Source organism: Lampetra fluviatilis, chromosome 2 (genome assembly GCF_964198595.1).
Source record: "Lampetra fluviatilis chromosome 2, kcLamFluv1.1, whole genome shotgun sequence".
In the NCBI taxonomy this organism is placed as follows: domain Eukaryota; kingdom Metazoa; phylum Chordata; class Hyperoartia; order Petromyzontiformes; family Petromyzontidae; genus Lampetra; species Lampetra fluviatilis.
In genome coordinates, this window is record NC_136276.1 from 11308759 (window position 1) to 11330249 (window position 21491).

Below are 21491 nucleotides of genomic sequence, written 5' to 3' on the forward strand. Positions count from 1 at the left end.
ACACGTGCTTGTCAGCAACGACACAGCAACATCATCTCTTTTTGGCATCTCCGATGTGGTTTTGAGGATTATTTTGAAGTCAAGAAGTAAAAAAAACATCAAACCTTGGTTGACATTTGGTTAAAATGTTGCAGCGCATTAAGCAAGCCTGAAGCAAGATTTAATTTCAGTTTAACATACTTTACAAAAATGGAAATGTATTTGTGATTTTTGGTCAAAACCAACATTATACTTTATATGTTACATTGGTCATGTTTGTTTAGCTGCTAATATTGCCTCATTTGGCTCCCTCAGGCTTACTAATTTGCACAAAATCATAATTACGTTCAAAGCGCATTAGTTTATGGTTCCATAAAATCCTCCCAAATCACAAAACACAACTTGCATTATAATTTCTCAAGCCAATGTTGAGTGAAAGTGGAAACTCCTCACATTATGATATCTGCAGGCACTCATCAGGGCCCTGACAACAAAGAAAGAAAAAAATGCCCCAATATAGCCGACACAAACTGTTGGGGAAAGTGTTGTTAGTGGGCACCTATGAAGGCTGGCCAGCACACGAGAGGATGGTGTGGCCAGCATTACGCCCAGCCGCCTTTGTATCCCTAATGCTGATGTTTACATACTGCACAAGGTACATGTAATGCTGAGTCAATCTAGGGGAGGCACTTGACCAACTCAAATATTCACAACTAATCTTGGCCGTGAGTGGAAATCGAACCCCTCTCACCGGGTTCACAGAGCGGTGCGCTAACCACGATGCTACCGTAGAGGACACTCCCATACAACGTGCACCACAACCACGACAACCACCTAGAATATGGCCCCGTGGTTTGGCCACATTAGCACCTCCGATTAGCATGTAGGGTGCGAAATAAGTTCAACATATATACATGCATACATGCTTGTTCAGTGTCAGGGCATCAATACCTACTGTAGCATCTCGGTAGCAAGCTGAGGGATATACGAATAAAGCAACTTTAGTAATGGTTTTCAACAGAATGCATGAAGGTGAATGTGAAAAACGATTTCTTATATACGTTTATGTATAATTGCTCTCATAAAAATGCAAGACAATACAATCTCGTTACATTATAATGTTCCTGCATTGCGTATTTTTTCTGTATCTGACATTCAATTTTTGAGGTCGCCTGAAATAGCCCCTTTGACACAACCCCAGTCAAGGTTCCAGGATTTAACGATTGCCCGCATCTCGTTTTACTTGCGTTGTAATTTTCCCCAAATGTTATGCCGATTTGCGCTATCGGCATCACGGCACGAGACAAAGGGTCCTCTTTTGGATCTCTCTCGCCGAGCGGTTCAAACCTTCGTGTTCGAAAATTGCCCACAGAATTGGATATCGCAGAACTCTCCCTGCAACCCCTTCTCGTGACCTCTGGGCCACGCACAGCAGAGGGCAGAACTCCTCGCTCGCTTTGCATGCGAGAGTGGGATTTTAATTCTCAGAGCTGAAATTAACGCCACATTAAGTCCACAACTGAATTTAATGTGCAGGGTTTTTTGTTGTTGTGTGATCACTGGTGACCGGGCTATGACCATCAACTTACTACATTTGAGGACCCCGTTTAATCACAGTGTTCAATCTCAAGACCTGAGCACACCAGCTCAGCTCTCTGAGCTGGCATTGCATCTAATATTTAATTTGGATGGTCCCCTGATAGATGTTATATCGAGGTTCCACTCTGCTGTTACTGAATTTGGAACTATTATGTATATGTATGGTGTAAGACGCAATTCAATCTAATGATTTAAACAGTGAATGGCAGTGATATCAGAACCGAACCAGTCCAGCCTCCCAACCCATCGCCGCCCCCCACCCATTCCATCAACCCGCACTCACCAGCGTGGTAAAGTATCGTCAAGCGACTCCCATGATCAACACATCCAGCAGTGCATGATTATAAAAGAGATGTAAATTGGTGTTATTTATTTAGGACCACGGAAATAAATGCAGGTTGGCCCTCACACATTTTCCTTTTTATTGCGATTTCATTTCTCTGCGATGAATTTTTGCATAAATTTCACAATGGCCAAATCAAATGCTGCGCTGTGAAAGTGTACGAACAAAATTAAACAGCTGCCACAAGCTTCACCGCCCAGCGTGTGGTGAAGTACGGTCAAACAAACTCCCAGGATCGACATGGCATTGTGAGTCGTTGTTTACTCCGCCAAAGGTAATGGAAAGGATTCTTCAAAGTAAAACTTACTCAACGTTATGTCTTGTTGGAGAATTGCATGCCTACGTTGTTCGTTTGCATTTGCACTGGTTTTGCTGCATTTCCACCTCATACTTACCTCCTCATTTGCGGTTTTGAAAGCTGCCCCCGTGCCCTTGGTGCCGTTCGTGAGTACGTGTTAATTATAGAAATTATAATAAGTAAATGAAACGCTGGCTACAGGCCCTGCAGCGGCTTGTTGAAATGATTATTATAATGAAATCATTAAGAATGAGATTTACTTCACCAGTTCAATCATGCCTACAGGAGAGTTTAGCCTTTACCAATAGCCAATTGCAGCCCCAGCAAATATGAATGCGAATGCTCACAACATAATTGACCTGGCACTTCTGACCATGCTCAATCACTAAACGAGACCTGTTTTGTACAATCTACAATTTATTTTAATCAGTAAAATGTAGGGATAATTATAGCAAAACTATACATTGAAATGGGCAAAATGTAAAGCAGTCAATATAAGTTTATATGTAAAAAAGGTTGTTATTTTTTTTTTACAAATATTTTAATATATTAATTGTTGCATGGAAAGCGATACAATGTGACCTACACTTTAAGTGTATACACTGCAAGCAAATGTTTCGTTAACAAAAACTTCTTCTAAATGTTAAACTTGCAGTAAAATTAAACTAGAAATAACAAAAAATACAGGCGCAGTAACGTTTATAAAGACATCCTGCGAATCACTTTTGTTCAAAATTAATTTGCACATTTGTTTCTTAATCCGCCAATGCCTACTTCATTTTGACACACAAAGTGGCTTAACATAATTAGATAATGTGATAATGACTAAGCTTACAAAGTGAATATCATAAAACATAATTATTTACAGTGTGGCTTCATTACGCTTGTTGTATCTAAGTAGCCCATTTAATTTGCTCGTTTGTTTGTGTTAGCTTTGCCGCCGCGCTGCGTATTTGCCAGCCTCTGTTTAGTCACTAGAGACTTGATCAGGCAGCGAAGCTTGCGCCTTGCGACCGTGCCGGGGTCCAGACAGCCATGCCGCCAGCAATCCAGCCACATGGCAGACATGCAAATGGCGCGGCTCATTAAGAAAATAAACATCGTTAAACAGCTCCAGAAAATGTGGCTGCGGCGTAGCTGCTTTTCCTGAGCTCCCGTGCGGGCTCCAGAAGCGGTCTCCGCTGAACAATTAAGCGATTTGCGCGAGAGCGAAAGGGGCAGTGAGGGAGTCTGGATTGTAGCCTCAGGGCAACCAGTACACGCACAACCTTTGCCTGGGGCAGCGTGTACAAGGGGGGTGAGGAGGGGCGGTGTCGATCCAGGGCTCAGATTTGATTTCCTGGCTTAAACTGGTCATGGTGAAAAGCCCCGACCCTCGTGGCTCACTGGAATAGATAGCGGTCGCGTTCTCAAGATAATCTGGTGATTATCGGGGAGATTTGGCGGTGAAGGCGATGGAGTGCGGCGATGATTCGTGTGTGAATTTTTTTAGAGTGTTTTTCGGACGTCCATGATTTTGTCGACACCACAGTTTTCTGATAAGGGTTGCAATGAAATGTGATTTGCGAATATTTTACGTAATATAAAGGGGAGAAACTGCATTTAAATGTGGGCACGGTGTGAATGGAGATTCTGGCATGATGCATGTAGATACCACCTTGTCTGGCTTGCGGCTTGTGCTCGTCTACGAGCAATTTATGCAGGGCTTGATGTCGAGTTTAACTACGTATTGTGTTTACGAGAGAACACTTGCTTATTTTTTTTATTAGAAACATTAACAACAGAAACAGTGGGAGTGTTTTGGCCGCTGTGGCTGAGTGAATGGATATGCTGTGAAACACTGAAATAAAAAACTTCCAAGAACATAAAAAGTGTTTTCAATATTATTTACATAAATTGACATACAGACCCAGACAAAATACCATAGTGAATACAGCTGTCGTGTATTTAAAAACAAGAAGAATGGAAGGCAGAAAACCATGGCAGAGAACCACACCTGGAGAAATACCAAGTGCCCAAACAGTGAAGTCACTGCCAACAATAACGTCGGGAAAGCTGTTGTGAAAAATGAAAAAGTCCCCAAATCACCAAGCATATCCCAACATGGACGACTGGATTTGTCTCCAAGGTGAATGAAATGGGACAGAAGCATGGGAAATTAGAACTAAAATGGTTGTCTCTCAGGTCATAAACTAAACTCGGGAGAGAGCATTGGAGGAGGGATTCTTTGAATAGTGGTCAGAGACACCACTTTAAGGAGAATTCTGAAGTGGCGAGTCAATGAGTTGTTCCTGCGAGCGAGACAATTAAACTGCAAATTCCATCTCTGACGGTTCCATCTGCTGTAGATGAGATGGGAGGAATTCATCAGTTGCTATGAAGAGGCGACTCGTCAGGGAAGGCTTCATATGGAATCATGGTTGGTGGAGTGACCTGGATGCCTACAGAACCCAGCAAGGAATGTACCCACATAAGATAAGAGCACATACAATCAAGCAGAGAAGAGAGTCATGGCCCTATTTCGTGTTTCAAGCAGCCGGGCGGCTGTAATGCAATTTTGGGAATGAAATAAGAACTGCGTAGGTTTTCGTGGCTTTATTGTATGAATCTCCGATGTATTTTCAGGTTGTACCGCGTCATGTTGGTTGGCACGCCTGTAATACAGAACTTTGGAGGTGAGGATTGGTAAATCACGCAAACGTTGGGAAACTCTCTTTCCGTGGCCATCGAGGTGCCTTACCCTGACTCCCCCAGAGAAGGCAGGACAGCAAGTGGGCTAATAACTATGTTTCCCTCTGTATGGGGATAGTGTGTTTCCCCCTCGTGCGCGAGGATTTTCTCCAGGTGCTTGGGTTTCCTCCCACTTGTATAATTGTCTGAACACATCTTAAAATAAAAATCCAATGCAGGATCCTCCTGCAAAAGAGTCCCTAAGACTAAATGTGGCATTCCTGGATAAATAAGTAAAAAATAATCTGGTGATTACCAGGATAATTAGTGAAGAGAATGGAGCGTAGTGATGTTGTGCAGATTTGAGAGTGTTAATCGAACATCCATGATTTTGCCGATATAGCACTTTATACTTTATTGATATTTTACATAAATTAAGGTATAACTGTCTTGAAATGGAGGTATGGCATGTACTGCATTTGAAAATATGGAAATATACTAGGGACGGTTTGGTCTGGCGTCAAGTGAATGGTGCATAGGCAATAGATGCACTCCCTGGTGTTGGGTCCAGCTGGTGTGTTCACAAGAAAACTGTTGTCAGTTGCGTGTTTTTGTTGAAGTGAAGCATTTAGCAGCAAAGAGAAGTGGTAGTAGTTTTTTTAATTAGCAATTTTGAAATAAGGCAGCGAGTAGATTTATTGTGATACACCCTGAAATAAAGGAATCACTTGAGTGCATCTAAAACTTAGTTAAATCATATATATATGAACATACAACCCAGGGAAAACATGGTAAAATAGTATTTGACCCGTATTCAGTGACCAACATAGCAGCACAGCACACGACGGCTGTGTGACTGCAGACCGATCCGTGCTGCTTACCCACCTGAGACACAACGGAGCTGCGTGACAGCTGTAACACATCCAAACAAGAGAGAGGGATTAGAGAACTGGTCATACAAAAAAAACAATGAAATATGTAAAGTGACAAATAGTTCATGTAGGTTATATTGAAAATGCTCAGCTATGAATGCGCTGCATAGCTACGTCATTATCCCTTAAATAAGGGAAAGTTACCAGAAGCATTATAAGGCAGTCGACAATTACCAAATGGACCAGTGCGTTTGTTGATACTCCTCTGTGTTCGAAGATGCTTTTTTGTTCTGTCCTTTTGATGATCGTCTTTATCCATTCCCACTGCTCTCTCCACAATCTGTGTTTAAATCAGATGCATGGCATGCCCATAAAGCCCCCATATCATTTTGGATGGAATAACATATTGAAAACGGCTAATGTTGCATGTCACATTTCACTGTCCATCACTCACTTTTTCCTTTTTATTTTATTATGGCCAATAAATCAGCTGCACCCTGTCGTTTGTGGAATAAATCAGGTCAAGGGATGTTTAATTCTGCAGTGCTTTAAATCCTTTATAGTACTAAAAAGAAATACGAGGAGACCATCTCCATTGCTCGTCGTTGGTGTAAACTTACAGGAACTCGAATTAAAGTTCTCTGTTTTGAGGTCCATTTTGATGCTGAGAGTATTTATTTCCACCCATCTCTAAAGGAGGCATTTCAGGAAGGGCCTTGCCTGCCTCGGGAGAAGACTGTAATGGTCTCTTCAGTGTGAAACATCTGGATACGCGATGCGTCAAAAACGAATTGCGCCACAAAACTCACTGGGCTGGGGCATTCCAGGTCATTGCAAGTGGATTGCAAATAAGCAGGAAGATGCAGGGGTGGTTTTTTTCGTCTGTCCTTTTTTTGTTGAGGGGGACCTTCAGAAGTTTAACAACCTTGTATACTTGCGAGGGTGCCCGTCCTAAGTGAATACATTCACTGCACAAAAATGATAGACTGGAGATTTCGTAGATTGTTTTTTCGTGTGGAGCAATAGCACAGACAAAAAAAAATTGAATTGTTCCACTAACGGCACACGTTGGTCCTAAAAACAAAGCAGGCAGGGTCAACAAATCAGAGCCCTCAAGCCTCAAGCTTTCGGCGCCAGACTTGCGTATTTAGCGTGTTTTTAGCTTTCTCGGCAGCAGTGGCAAATCTAAAGCACTTCACATGATCGGTCCTGAATAAATTGCCTATATAGACATTTCCACATCTCCAGGCATGAAATAGGCACGTACCAATTGAGCCCTGACCACAATTTAAAGCTTTGGATCGGAGAACAAATACATATAATAGGAAGTAAGGGTGTTTGGGCAAGACACATCACTAGTAAAAGATGGCTGATGGTCGATGCCGACAATGGAATGGCAGCCCAAAGGAAAGAATACTCCTGAGAGGATGACCATCACAGAGATGGAGCAATGAGATCAAGAAATGTGTGGGAACTCTATGCATTGTTACATTATGAGACCACAAAGGAACGGGAACGACTTGGCGTGGCCCGTATCTAACTGGGTGGCCCAAAAGTCAGGACACGCTGTTATTTTATTGATTTTAACAAATCACATGTGGTCATTCCATTTATTTTAACAAAGGTTCAAACTGTCTTCCATTACATTAATGTGCAGATCAATTATCTTTGGAAATGAATTAAGGACTTTTCTAAGATTACTGGTATAACCTTTGAACATTCAGCCATTGTTTTGTTTCAAGTCATTCAGGGCTCTCGGTCGAGTTTTGTAAATTACTGATTTGAGGTGGCCCCACAGGAAGAAGAAAAATAAACATTAATAATTAAAATAGATGAAATAATAACTGAAAGAATAAACAATTAAAATGTTTTAATGCCAATGTTAAAATAGATTCAATAACCATGTGTCCTGACATTTGGGCCACCCTGTATGTTATTGTACTTAGGCAAACAGAGCAAATACAAATGTACAAGTGAGAAAGAAACAATAAAGGACACGGTAAAAGTGAGACGTAAATACAACAAATATTAATTAAATAAATCGTCACTCCAAATCAACAAAAGTAATCCAATCGCTGGCGTACATTCATCCTTAAGATTCCCATGATACTGTATTTCAATTATAACTATGGATGTGGCAAGTTAGCTTCTTACAACTGCATTGCATGTATATGAACACACGTATATATTTACACCCGTGTATTTTCTTTGCCTTTGCTCGTTCCAATCAGACCTTGAAAGCAGTATCAGAATATGTATTTATACTGAAGGAATTGGATGAGCTATAAAGCTCTTTTCACAGATGTCCAGGAGCCTGGATATTTCTTTGATGGGGGACCACCATGCATAAAAACAGGTGTTGTGGACAGTGCAAAAAATCCATTGTTGTTCTGTCCGCCACCACCTTCACCAACCTACAATGTCCGGTATCGTCAAACAGCCCCCTGCACTACATGGTGGAGGCCCTCATCCAGCAGTGGATTGAAAAACGAGCAGTACAGTACGAACATGTATAATTCTATGGTGTGTGCGTGACAAGCATTCGCTGTCTTTGCTTCTTAGAATAATGTGGGGGCTGCCTTTCACAATCGTTGTGCTGTGTTGCGTTTGTCCTGGCTTGTTTTGCAGTGTTTGTAATTGGTTTAATTGGATTTATTTCAACATCCATTCTTGTGGAATATACAATAACGCCACATTAAATATCATCACTGTGGAGAACAACATCGGCAACAATAAGTTAAGAAGTAAATATAGCACAGAGTCTATTGTGATGAAGTTTGTTAAAACGATTAAGTTGCTTGGGCAGCGTGCACTTCATACATGTATAGTACCTGATTATTACGAGAGCATAGCCTTGGGTACTGTCATCACATTTTAATAAAAGGCTGCAATTAATAATTTGTGATTATGAATGAAATAGAAAAAAGTATATAAAGATAATTATTCTGGCACTGCAAAGAGTGGGGTATTTTTTCTTTTGCATATTTGGGAGGCAGAGTGGTGTGTTGGTAACACTTGTGCCTCACAGCAAGAACGGTCTGGATTCAATTCCTGACTTAAGCACCATTCTGTGTAGAGTTTGTACGTTGTCTCTCCCCGAGTTGTGAATGGGGTTTCACTAGGTTTGCCCGTTTCCTCCCGTAATAATTTTTTCTTTTGTTTTACTAGTATTGGTCAAAATATCCCAATGCAAAAACTTGCAGGACCCTCCTCAAAAAAGTGTCTTGAGCCTCAGTGAGGCCATCCTGGGTAAACAAGCGAAATCTATAATAAGTAATAATCTAGATGTGCTAATTCAGATGGGTGTTTGAATTTAGAAACATTTCTGATAAATACAAATGTATGTACATTTTTTACTTAAAACTTTCGTGACTGCAGGAATTCATATGCTTTGGTTCTTTCAGTAAAGTCACGTAGATAGAAAAAGAACAATAAAAATAAAGTGAAAAAAATAATGAAAATAAAATAAATACATGTTTTTATTTTTAAAAAACACTAATGTAGACTGTTGCCTGGTTCTTAATCGGAGTGTGTAGTGACATCGCTGGATGTCACCATGCTGTGGGTGCAGTACCGTCACTAAAGGGGCACGATGTGCATGGAGTGACATCGCTGGATGCCACCATGCTGTAAGTGCAGTGCCGGCCCTCGAGGGCATGGCGTGTGTGTGCCGACCTAAGAGAGAGGTCAGGTAAGGCTATGGCACTCTGGATGACCTGGGAGGACACGTGACTGGTTTGAATGACAGGGGGGCCCCAAAAAGGGGCTAGGAGGGTCACGTGATTGGAACCCAGGTTCTTCCTGATGGTTCTGGAAGAGGGGCGTGGCCAAGGGCGGAGCCAGCCACACCACAGAGAATATAAGCCGAGTCCCGAGAGGGATCGGGGTTGTCCCGGTCCGTAGTAAATAGTTACTCAAGTAACCAGTGTAGTTAGCCAGGGTGGTCACCACCCAAGGTCATTGTGTTGTTAAGGGTGAAGTCACCCCGTTGTGTTGGAACTAAATAAATGCACTGCCTCCAAGTCTAAGAGTGCGACTCAGTTGAACCCACTATAACTGGTGCCAGAAATAGCTAAACGTTTTTATAGTGAGATAGGCCGTGTAAGGTTAGATGTTTACGTGACGCAGACAATCTACCAGGACGTTGTCGGACGACGAAGACGACGAGGGAATGATTCCCCAGACATCACCGGGGATGGTGACCCTGGAAAAAGGGAGTGAGGCACCGCCGGCGGAGCAGCGCTACGACCATCTTAGCGACGGCTAGCTGCCGGCAGGGAGAGAGTGCTGATTGTTCTGCGCCTGCCTCACTGATCTTCTCGAGGCCGTGGCTGCGATGGTCGCCGTGCTCGATCGTGAGGAGCCGGCGGTGGAGGAGAAAGCATCGTAGCTGCGACGAGCCGAGTCCTCCGTCACTGATTCTCGCCAGTGGAGAAGCGCCGTTGCGCAGCCCGCGCACGCAGCCGCCATCTTGTTCGTCGAGCGGGACTGAGAGCTCGCCCAATCTGAAAGCCCGCCAAGTTTGTCTGTCGAGATCCCATCTCTCGGGCGCTGTCTACCATTTGTAAAGGAGTTCATGGCTGCGGGAGGCGACTGGGTGGCCTTCAAGCGTCGCTTCCAGATGAACTGTGATTTGGCGGGATGAACGGAGGCGCTGAGAGTGCTTCCCGCCGCCCTTGACGACGATGCCTTAGCGGCGTTCTGCGCCATTCTGCCGGCAGAGAGGACCACGCTTCCGCAAGCCTTTATGGCGGCAATGTACGACCCGCCATCAAATGTTCACCACAAGTTCGTTGCGCGGAGGAGGGGGAGGCCGAGACGCCCCTCGCCTTCCGCAGTGCGCTGTTGGCGCTGGCAAAAGCTGCTTTCCCAAAGATGAACCACGCTGGAGTCGACTCGCTGGTCCTCGAAAGGTTCTTCACCTGAGGACAGACCTGTTCTTCACCTGAGGACGGTTGCTTGCGTTGTGGCCGAAACGTCGTGAGAATTATTTTATTATGTTTTATTTGTATCATTTTATTATTTCCCTTCTACGTGACTTTACCGAAAGAACCAAGAAGATGAATCCCTGCAGTCACGAAAGCTTTAAATCGAAAAGCAAGTGAGTTCAAGAACCTGCGTACATACCTCTAAGGAGTGTCACCTTGTTTGCACGGTGTGTGTCCTCAACGTTCATTGGTTTCCTCCCCACGTGAAAAACACCACTTGAACTGGAATTCGCCAAACATCCCACTGCAATTATACGCAGGACGTAAGTCTGAGCATTTTTTATTTATCGCGCACTCTGATTAGTCCAGTCCATCACCAATGCGCACACATCACACGTGTAAGCTCTTTGGAAAGAAACACTGTTTTAAGTGGCTTGCAAAACTGGCTCGAACTCAGGGATGGATCCAGAATGCGAGCTGTTAACTCGACCCAGGTCTTCCGACCGGAGACCTTTTAAACCGCGCTGGCGGATAATACTGTACCGTGGTCTGTTTCCCCTGTGAAAATAAAGGTACATATTTGTCCATCGGCCAATGTTACCTTATGAATCTCTTCCAGTAGCATATATGGGATGCTTAGTTACGATTTGTTTAAGTCTCATTCGAAGGGTGTAACTCAAAACACTCGCTGAAAATTAACTGACCCTCCTGGAAAAGAGTTCAATAGCTCAGTGAGACTTCTGAATATGTCAGTGACATAATTATTATTCTATCACAATGATATATGTTCTTGAGAATCTTAAAGGTTCTATAATATAGGGGTTTTTTGGGGTTAGATCGCGTAAATATAAATGTCGTTAAACCCGCCACCACCCAACACAGCCAATTAGTAAGGTTTGTCAAGTATACAGAACAATGGGAATTTGTTACTAGTTTAGTGAGTCATTCTGAAACACTATTTAGGAGGCAACACCAGTTATTTCACACTTACGTAACTCCGTTACACACGGGTCTAAATACACTTATTCTCACTCTTGTTACGCATAGGACTACAACACACCTATTCTCACTCTTGTTACGGGACAATCTATAATCGGGTCAGCGCAGCCACATGCTGCCTGCCCTCGATGTCGAAGACGGGGACGAAGACGTAGCTCTTGGGTTCCTCTTCACACTAGACAGCCCGGATCTGTGAGCGGGGCTTCCCTTTTATCCCTCTCGGCGAGGCCTGGCTCCACCCTCGGCCGCGCCCTACGTCTAGAATTTTCCCGACGGTTCCAGGCTACACGGCACCTGTTCCCTCTCTGGCCCCACCTTCAACCACGCCTCTATCGAGAACTCTCTAGACTATTCTTTGGTTCTTTCGGTTAAGTCACGTCTAAAGATAAAATAATGAATTAAAATAATAGCGACGTTTCGATTGCAACACAAGCAATCGTCATCAGGCATAAGAGAAATAGCAACAAAAATCTAACTAGAAAACTATAGACAGACATACAAGCAGACAGACATCACAAGGACACACAGAAAGAGGACACATATCGGCACAGAGAGAGGGGTCGTTTCTGTGACGGTCCCTTAAATATAGGGAGGGGGGGCGGGGACGGAGAGAGGGAGGGGGCAGAGAAAATTAGCATATCAATGAGTGGACGGCAACGTGTTGCTGCTGCGCAAGTAAGACGACTACGTGGCACGGCACGCAAGCTTGAAAATTAGGAGAAAGACACACTAAAATTAAATAACCTCGCAAAATATCGAAAAGTGATGTAATGCAACACAGAGAGTCGGTCAACACACAATTAACGCATAGCCTGGTTGATTACGTATTTCAAAGATTGTTAAGTTAGAATTTAAGTGTGAAAATTCCAAAGAGAGGACACAGGCAGAGAGAACCAATAGCCAGAGAGAGAAAAAAGATAAGCTTAAAACTTCCCCGTAGAAGTGGTTCAATCTTAATTTTTGGAGCTTTCGTGACTGCAGGAATTATTCTTTGGTTGTTTCGGTTAAGTCACGTCTAAAGATAAAATAATGAATTAAAATAATAGCGACGTTTCGATTGCAACACAAGCAATCGAAACGTCGCTATTATTTTAATTCATTATTTTATCTTTAGACGTGACTTAACCGAAAGAACCAAAGAATAATTCCTGCAGTCACGAAAGCTCCAAAAATTAAGATTGAACCACTTCTACGGGGAAGTTTTAAGCTTATCTTTTTTCTCTCTCTGGCTATTTGTTCTCTCTGCCTGTGTCCTCTCTTTGGAATTTTCACACTTAAATTCTAACTTAGCAATCTTTGAAATACGTAATCAACCAGGCTATGCGTTAATTGTGTGTTGACCGACTCTCTGTGTTGCATTACATCACATTTCGATATTTTGCGAGGTTATTTAATTTTAGTGTGTCTTTCTCCTAATTTTCAAGCTTGCGTGCCGTGCCACGTCGTCGTCTTACTTGCGCAGCAGCAACACGTTGCCGTCCACTCATTGATATGCTAATTTTCTCTGCCCCCTCCCTCTCTCCGTCCCCGCCCCCCCCCTCCCTATATTTAAGGGACCCTCACAGAAACGACCCCTCTCTCTGTGCCGATATGTGTCCTCTCTCTGTGTGTCCTTGTGATGTCTGTCTGCTTGTATGTCTGTCTATAGTTTTCTAGTTAGATTTTTGTTGCTATTTCTCTTATGCCTGATGATGATTGCTTGTGTTGCAATCGAAACGTCGCTATTATTTTAATTCATTATTGTATCTTTAGACGTGACTTAACCGAAAGAACCAAAGAATAATTCCTGCAGTCACGAAAGCTCCAAAAATTAAGATTGAACTCTCTAGACGTACTCAGCTACTCCCCCCCGTGCCCCCTCGTTCACCTTTGGCCCATATTACATGTCCTCACGTAGCCCCTACCACCAGCCGCCCCCCACCACACTCTTCTAGTGGCGCACTCTGTGGTGATTCCCTACGGCGCTGGTGGAAGCTGCAATCCCCTACTCTGTCGGTAGGACTCGTCCGCTTCCTCCTGCTAGCACCCAGCACCGTGCCCCTAGTGGCCCACTGCATGGTACTGCATGGTGTGTTCGCCTCTGCACCTGTTTCACACACTAGTACAGCACACCGGTGTGTTGGAGAGCAAATGTTGTGGCGGGTTTAACGACACATTTATATTTACGCGATCTAACCCCCCCCCCCCAAACAAAACCCTATATTATGGATATTGGTCGAGAAAGCCTACGTGTTACTCTGCAAGGCTCTCATAACGTCACAGTTGTATTCATATTACGCTGCTCAGACCCAGGGACATTTAACATTACAGCAGCTGTATCATACAAAAAAAACATTCATTATAATCTGCAATTGCTTCTACATTGGCAAAAATATATAAAAATAAATCCTGTCATTGTCAACACGACCAGTTGGTAAACCCATTCGACCTCCCACCCCCGTCCACAACCTGTCCTTTTAACTCTGTGCGAACGCAAGATACGAGACGGAGTACACCTCTACCACGGATTCCGGAGCGCCGTGGAGTTTCTCCCCCCCCCCCGTACGCCGCAGAACGCGGAAGTTCGCGCGCTCCGTCGCCAGTCACCCGGGACGAGGACTGCGTCCGCGTTTTGCGAGCGGCTCCCCGAGGGTCTCCACCCCCACCCACTATCGTTACCCCCTTCTGGACACGGCGTGTACGCGTGTGTTGTGTGTGTTGTGTGTTACTCTTAACTTATTCCAGCAAAGTTGTTTACCGGGCTAAGCTGTGCTGTGGCCGATAAACCGCCGATGGGTTTCTGCGCTTGTGGGTTCAACGACAATAACAAGGAGAGCGGCAGCGGTAACGATAGCACCACACATCGCCACACATCACCACCACCTCGCCGTGTGTGTGTACACACGTACAGTGCACGTGGCGTGTGGCGTTTCAAATTGTCCATTCACTGGGCAAGCGATTCAAGCGTCCGGCCCTTGTCTTTTTATTGGGTGGCTGTGTTCGCGGCCACGTCAACGCGACTTCTACCGACGGCTTGTTGTGTTTATTGTTGTTGTTGTTGTTTCTGTGTTGGGCGAGAGGGGCCGAGGGTGGTGTGGGAAGAGCCGGAAACGCGGACAGTGCGCGGCTCTGAGTGGGGGGTTGGGTGAAGCGCCACGAACCCGGCAGGCCGAGTTCGACTCTGGTTCACGGCCTCCCAACACCGCCTGGAGGATTATCCGAACCGGTCCTGGGCCCCATGAGTCGTTACCGCATCAAATAGGTCTAGCTTGTACAGCGGTGTCTTCAAACATCGCCACTTGGGGAGACAAAGGCGGTCGGGCGTAGTGGTGGTGATGGTGGTGGTGGTGATGGTGGTGGTGGTGATGGTGGTGGTGGTGATGGTGGTGGCCACCCACCTCTTCGTGTGCCACAGTGGCCGGGGAGCCTTCTGAGGTGCTACTCGCTGACAGCACTTGCCCCAACAGTCTGTTGCAGGCTACACGGGGGGAGGGGCATCTTTGTCTTTGTGGTCGTCACCCACGTGTCATATACCGCGGTGACAAATGTGTATGTCATTCATCATAATTGTCACAATTAGCCATGGGCATCCGCTGCTGGATGAAGGCATTTCTCCAGGCCGTGGTGGTCTTGTCCACGACAGGTTACATAATAACATTGAGTACTGTACCAAGAATATAGCTGTACCACAGTACAGATTGCGTGGTGGAACGAGGTGACTCGCTTTTGCCAACATTAAAAAAAATGTTGTTTCATATTATTGGTTCTTTCGGTAAAGTCACGTAGAAGGGAAATAGTAAAATAATAAAAATAAAACGCAAGTAGCCGTCCTCAGGTGAAGAACAGGGCTGTCGGAAAGGCAGCGTCCGAATGAACACTGCAGAGTTCATTTATTTTAATTTTATTATTTCCCTTCTACGTGACTTTACCGAAAGAACCAAGAATATGAATCCATGCAGTCACGAAAGCTTCAAATCGAAAAAAGGAGTTGTGTTTGAGCCCAGATCGAATGACAATTTCCTGCTATATCTGATAAAGTCACAAGGCACTTTTTTTTTGGTATTAAGAAGGGTCCTGCGAATGGGAGTAATAGGGTAATACCATGAGGTTTTGGGATATTTATCTTGGGGAAACCTCACGGATTCTCTCGAGATGGGTCCTTCGTTGGAGACGGGTTTCCTAAGCCCTCATTGCCCTGTCGAGCTATATGGCCACCTTGCAACCCCCCCCCCAGAGAAGGTTTCAAAGTTTGACAAATGTAGTTTGGGGCCGTCCATAAATGACGTCACGCACCTGGGGGGTCAGACAATTGTGACGATGTGTGACGAGGGAGGGGGGAGTTGAGAAATGTGACGTCACATCAAGATGCGCAACTTTAAATAAATATAGACAACACGTTCTACTTGATTAAATATAATTTTTAATACATGTTTTCTCCTACAACATTAGAGTGCAGCGCCACATTAAATACGCACTACAATGACAATAGTTTAAAGCGATTTGAAGCATGTTTTATTTTGGGGGGGGCAGAGCTTTGTGACGTCATATTTGAGGGGGGGTCTGACTTTTTGTGACGCCGTGTGACGAGGGGGGGGGTCATAAATCGTCCAAAATCGTGTAACGTAATTTATGGACGGATCCTTAATTCGGCGATTTAAAAAAAGAATAAATATCGCATTGAATGATAGCACCTTTAGTTGCTTCCATTAAGCGTAACGCGTGAATTGAAAAACATAGATTTTTGCACACCCGATGCGTTTGCACGTGTCGTTAGATTAATTGATATCAATCGATGCATCTCTCCACCCCTCTCATCACTGTGCTGTAGAAGTGACCGCAGACTAAGCAGCTTGTAAGTTTGGAATAGGATGTGGCATGAAGGTTTTGCAGATGTTATTGTGAGGTGCTTGTGCTGTGATGAGTAGGGCACGCGTGCAGAATTGTGGACAGGGCAGATTCTGAGACAGCCATCGGAAGGAGGAGGCAAGAGGAGGGTCTGTGAGAAGGAAAGCCCTAAAGCCACTATGATGGACTCTACAAAAGTAGTCTTTGAAGGATGGGGAGACGGTGCCTTAATGAGAAGACCTCAAGCCAGACGGCGGCTGTTGATGGGAGTAACAGCGGATCTTGGGAGGTCGGATATGCAGCATTGGTTGCAGGTTCTCATGGAGAGAAGGAAGCGATGGTGTCCGTCGTGTCAATAATTGGCATTGCGACCTTTTCATACACATCCACAGCCAATCATCCCCTGTTTAGACTAAATTGTTCAGTTATGCAGGTGATTTTACGACTTACTAGCACCTATTAAGGCAGTAAAATAAACACATTTTGGATAAGTGCGACTAAATCTTTGTCTCCGAGTCCCAATTGTGATCTCACCACTTAGTTTTAGTCAGCAAAATAAGCCGACAGTAATGTTATTACATCACAGGATTGGGAGACCGCAGCTTAGAGAGGCTTTCATTCACCGGTAGATTGATGATACAATTTAGACCGCTACTTTGTGGAAAACCAACAATAGTTGTGCTGTGGATAGACAAAGTCCTGCCATAGAAACACGGAATTTTCTCCACTGGCTAAGCACTCACTGTCATAAGATTTAAACAAAAACATTGCCCAATGCTCATTTACAGACGAGGGACAATCACATATACGGTGTTGCAAATGTTATATAGTTACAGTTCCATATATATCTCAATCGCATAGTACTTAGTATTGGAAGTAACCTGTCCCTGCTACCATGTATGAAATGTAGTGTTCAATTATGTTCACATTAAAGGGTTCCTGGTTCAGGATCACTGACAATTTTTGGGTATAAATACACGGCCATACAAATGCCGCTCGTTGCCCCCCCACACACACATCTTGAACTCTAATAGCAGTGTTGATATGAGAAATTAACATCATTGAAGTTTCATCAGTGTCCCTTGAGAGGGTAAAAGCACAATGTGGAACAAGGCACCAGCAAGCACGTCCTTGCACTGACACATGTAATTGGGATTACGTCAAAATTTACTCCATTGCTAACTTTGCACTCAGAGCTGAAATGACAGTGGCATGTTCGTGTCTTTTCCCATTTTTTTTATTATTCTAACTTTTTTACATCAGTCGTGAATTAACGCTGACAATGTTATTGTGCGACAATATCGCACGTCACGATACCGAGGGTAGGGGTTTTATAGTGAGAACGGGAGCTATAATATTTGCAGCCATGCAGTACTTCAAGGGTTGTGGGGTTATTGTTTGCGTACAACTTCCAACATTAGTACCTTAATTTTATTTTACTATTCAGTACGTATATTTTAATTTTGAAGGCTAGGTTTACGTGGCATAAATGAGTGGGCAAGATGAATTAATAATTTTAATGCATTTCTGCCCTCTAATTCTATATATTTTTTGTTATTGTGTTCGTTTGCATAATGTGAAATTTTGTCAGTTGCCAGTCTTAATTTAATGTCAGTAAACCCATGTTGTATAACAGATACCGTCACACTTTTAAAGTAAAATCCTTATTGTCTTAATCCAGCGTAGCATTGGTCTCCACGGTCATTTTCTTTTTTACCGTGTAACATGTGGAAGCTAACGTTGATATCGGGAGCATCTCCTAAGCATGTATCATCATGATTAATGATCAGCTCCTATTAAACTAATTAAGAATAAATTGCCCGTGCTTGAACTCGATAAACATGCAGCAGTTGACTAATCGCAAGTTAATGCACTGCATATTTGCAGTTAACATTGCATGCCATAAGCATCAGATGCTAAAACTATCGTCGCAAGTATAGGGTTTAAAAAAAACCAATAAATTAGAACAGAGCTTGCAGGTGCACAATTTATAATTGTCATCCTTGCCAGCATGTAAATTCCATTGGCTGTGTAAAATAGTTTTGTAATATATAGGTAGTTTTTTTTGCAATTTCAGAAGGCCTTTCAGGAGGTTAGCACATGGAGGATAATAGAATATATCTATAGTACAACGTACCCAGCACTATGCAGTGTTCTTTATATCGTGCAGTATCAAGGTTATGATGCATTGGATCCCCATTAATGTTGACTATTAATTAATGGAATCGCTTGTGTCAAATCGGTGTCTTCCTATTCGTATATACAGGGTGTTTCAAAGAGACGGACCCAATTTCAAGCAGTATATTTCACGATGGCAACATGTTACAATTACACAAAAAGTCAAACGGTTTAATGAGTTATCAAGTCTTACTAACCATTTAATAAATGCTTTATGTGCCCTCCACCTGCTGTACGGACAACATCGAGACGATAGTTGAATTCGTCCCAAACGCCTCTTCTTCCACTGAAGTCACCGCTGCCGTGATTCTGTTTTTGAGGTCATCCAGATTAGTCGCTAATGGTGGCACAAAAACACGCTCTTTGACGTATCCCCACAAGAAAAAGTCGCAGGGTGTGATGTCTGGGGATCTTGGGGGCCAAGAGTGTAGCGCCAAGTCTTGGGGTCCCGTGCGACCTATCCAACGTTGAGGCAGCGTGTCTTGCGAATGACTGAGGCTAGGGGCTGTTTGTGCGTTGGGGAGAGGCGTCTAGCGGTAATCATTTGAAACTCTATGCCCCGCCCTCCCTATGCCCCGCCCTCTCTATGCCCCGCCCTTTCAAGTGGTAAGAGTTTCATTCATGGGCGGTTCGTGGTTGTAGAGATATAGCGATTTAAATCGGGTCCATCTTTTTGAAACACCCTCTATAGTATGTAAAGTATTTAAATCACCCCTTGCAAGCAATTCATGATAGGTGCAACCCTTAACTGCAATGTAAAAAAATATTTTCTTGAGTTGAATCGTAACGCTGAATTGTGACAATTTATAGACTTTCCGAAGGGAAGGTTGTGGGGAGGCAGGGGTGAATTGTTAGAGCCCTCGTGTGTATACGGTAACTTTTAAACACCATATGTGTGTTTAAAGGTACTCTAAAAGCACAAGTGGGAATTGTGATATTGTCAACTTGGTAAAACTAGCTACCCACATCAAGACAATCCAGTCACCCTGATTAAATATACAGCACCTTATGCGTTCGAGAGCTGGTTTCTAACTAAGCAATTTGAAAATAAATTGTTGGCATTTGAGCACAGGTGTCTTGAGACAAATGCTAGGGATATCATGGCAAGCTAGGATAAGCCACATGGAAGTTTGGAAGAGAACATGGCAAGAAAGTGTTGTCGATATGATATAAGGATAAAATACAGCCCTGGGTAAGACATGTTACAGAGACAGGTATTTGGAGTGTCTCCACCGGGCCAGTGGCCAAAGGTAGCAGAGCAGATGTTGGGAGACTGCTCGAGCAGATCTTTGAGGTCGCGTGTCAACCGTGCTTCATCTCCAGGATCTGGTAGAGGCTAGAAATTGTTGAAAGGGAGTGGTGATATCAAAATGTTACCTCATGATATAATTGTGCAACATTGGTCGAGCTCTTTTTAATGTTGAATTGCATTTGTGTTTTTTTTTATGAAACACTTATTTAAGTCTGAGCTTCCAGGAGTTTTAATGGAGGAGCCACGTCAATTGTGAATGGAGACTGGAAGTTTGACTGCGTTGTCAATGTTAAGTGACCATGGCTATGCTGTTAAACACCGATGCTTTTACCAAACATACAAATCCAAACACTCATCTCTTTATTTTCACATACAAATGTAGTTGTAACCAAATAGATTAGTCAAGAGAATGAGATAGCTTAGCAAAAAGGAGTTGTCTGTTTATTACGAGTTCAGCACGTTCTGATTTAATTGTACTAACATCAGATTTATGGTGGGGATTTTAAAACTTAAAAGCATTTAACTTGTATCCCCTTATTTAGCATATCATACATATATACGGCCCTTTATCGAAACACTGCTGGATAAGCCATTGCCCATGCCGTGCCAAATCGTTGGGTTATTTGACCATAAGACACTAGTTGTGTGGGAGCATAAAAATAGAGTCCAACAATGGGATTTTCTGAATTGTTTTCTGCTGCTCACCATGAAGTCCGACAGCTCTACGACAACCTGGTTAATGCAGTGGTTGCCAATTTAAGCACTCTCCAGGTTCAAGACTGCTTAGCCTTTGGGATTGATCAACATCGGGTGCATGTTGTATATATAGGTGGCTAATATGTATGTATGTCCAGAGATTGCCTCCTTCACAGCTCCACCTGTTGCAACAAATGGTGTGTCATTTGAAAGCTGATATGTAGTTAATGAGAATGAGGTCGAAATGTTGAATGTTTCTTCACATGACCAAATAATTCAGATTATCAGTCCTGGTACTGATTATCCTCTCCACAATAGCGCTGTGTGTGATGAAAACTGAATTTGAAATCATATAGTGGATAAGCATGTGCAATTTGGTAGGCATCGGTATGGGGGGAGCTTGAGGGGGTGGGGGGGGGGCTGGGATTATATATCCACGAGCTCTCAATGTATTTTTTTTTATTACAGAATCTCAATGGGAGCCCTTCTATATAGGCAAAAAAAAAACAAATGAACACTCATTTGTAGCAAGGCGTGTGTAGTCCTGACATTGTGCAACAAATTACTACAGATTAGGGCATTGTACTCAACCTTGGTTACCCCAAACTCCATACCTCAGCTCTTTGGGATTCATTCATTTACTCGTGTAATTACAGCTGACAATATTATTTATTTTATTGTTCGCATGGAGATAGCTTTCGTTTCCCAACAACTGCTGCATAGAACACAATGTCACTTTCAAAAGGAGATTTTTTTTCCTATTCAGTGGAAATATAAACTAGAACATTCATGGAATGCACCCAGTTATTTTAAATACATATATTGACAGAGAAGACAGCAGGGTTTAAGTGGG

At 43.4% G+C, this 21491-nt stretch overlaps 1 protein-coding gene and 1 long non-coding RNA gene across 2 annotated transcripts in view; one reads left to right on the plus strand and one right to left on the minus strand.

Moving 5' to 3' along the window:
* Positions 1–5773: 5773 nt before the first annotated feature.
* LOC144937797 (uncharacterized) lies at positions 5774–10898 on the minus strand. The gene is made up of 3 exons (XR_013637778.1): positions 10889–10898; positions 5996–6101; positions 5774–5801 (listed from the first exon to the last, which is right to left on the minus strand). It is a non-coding gene; the product is annotated as an uncharacterized LOC144937797 (long non-coding RNA).
* Positions 10899–14301: 3403 nt separating this feature from the next.
* INVS (inversin) overlaps positions 14302–21491 on the plus strand; it is a 65114-nt gene continuing 57924 nt past the window's right edge. Inside the window, exon 1 of the mRNA XM_078869141.1 lies at positions 14302–14511. The gene's annotated coding sequence lies outside the window, so the exon portion shown is untranslated. The remainder of the gene's footprint in view (positions 14512–21491) is intronic.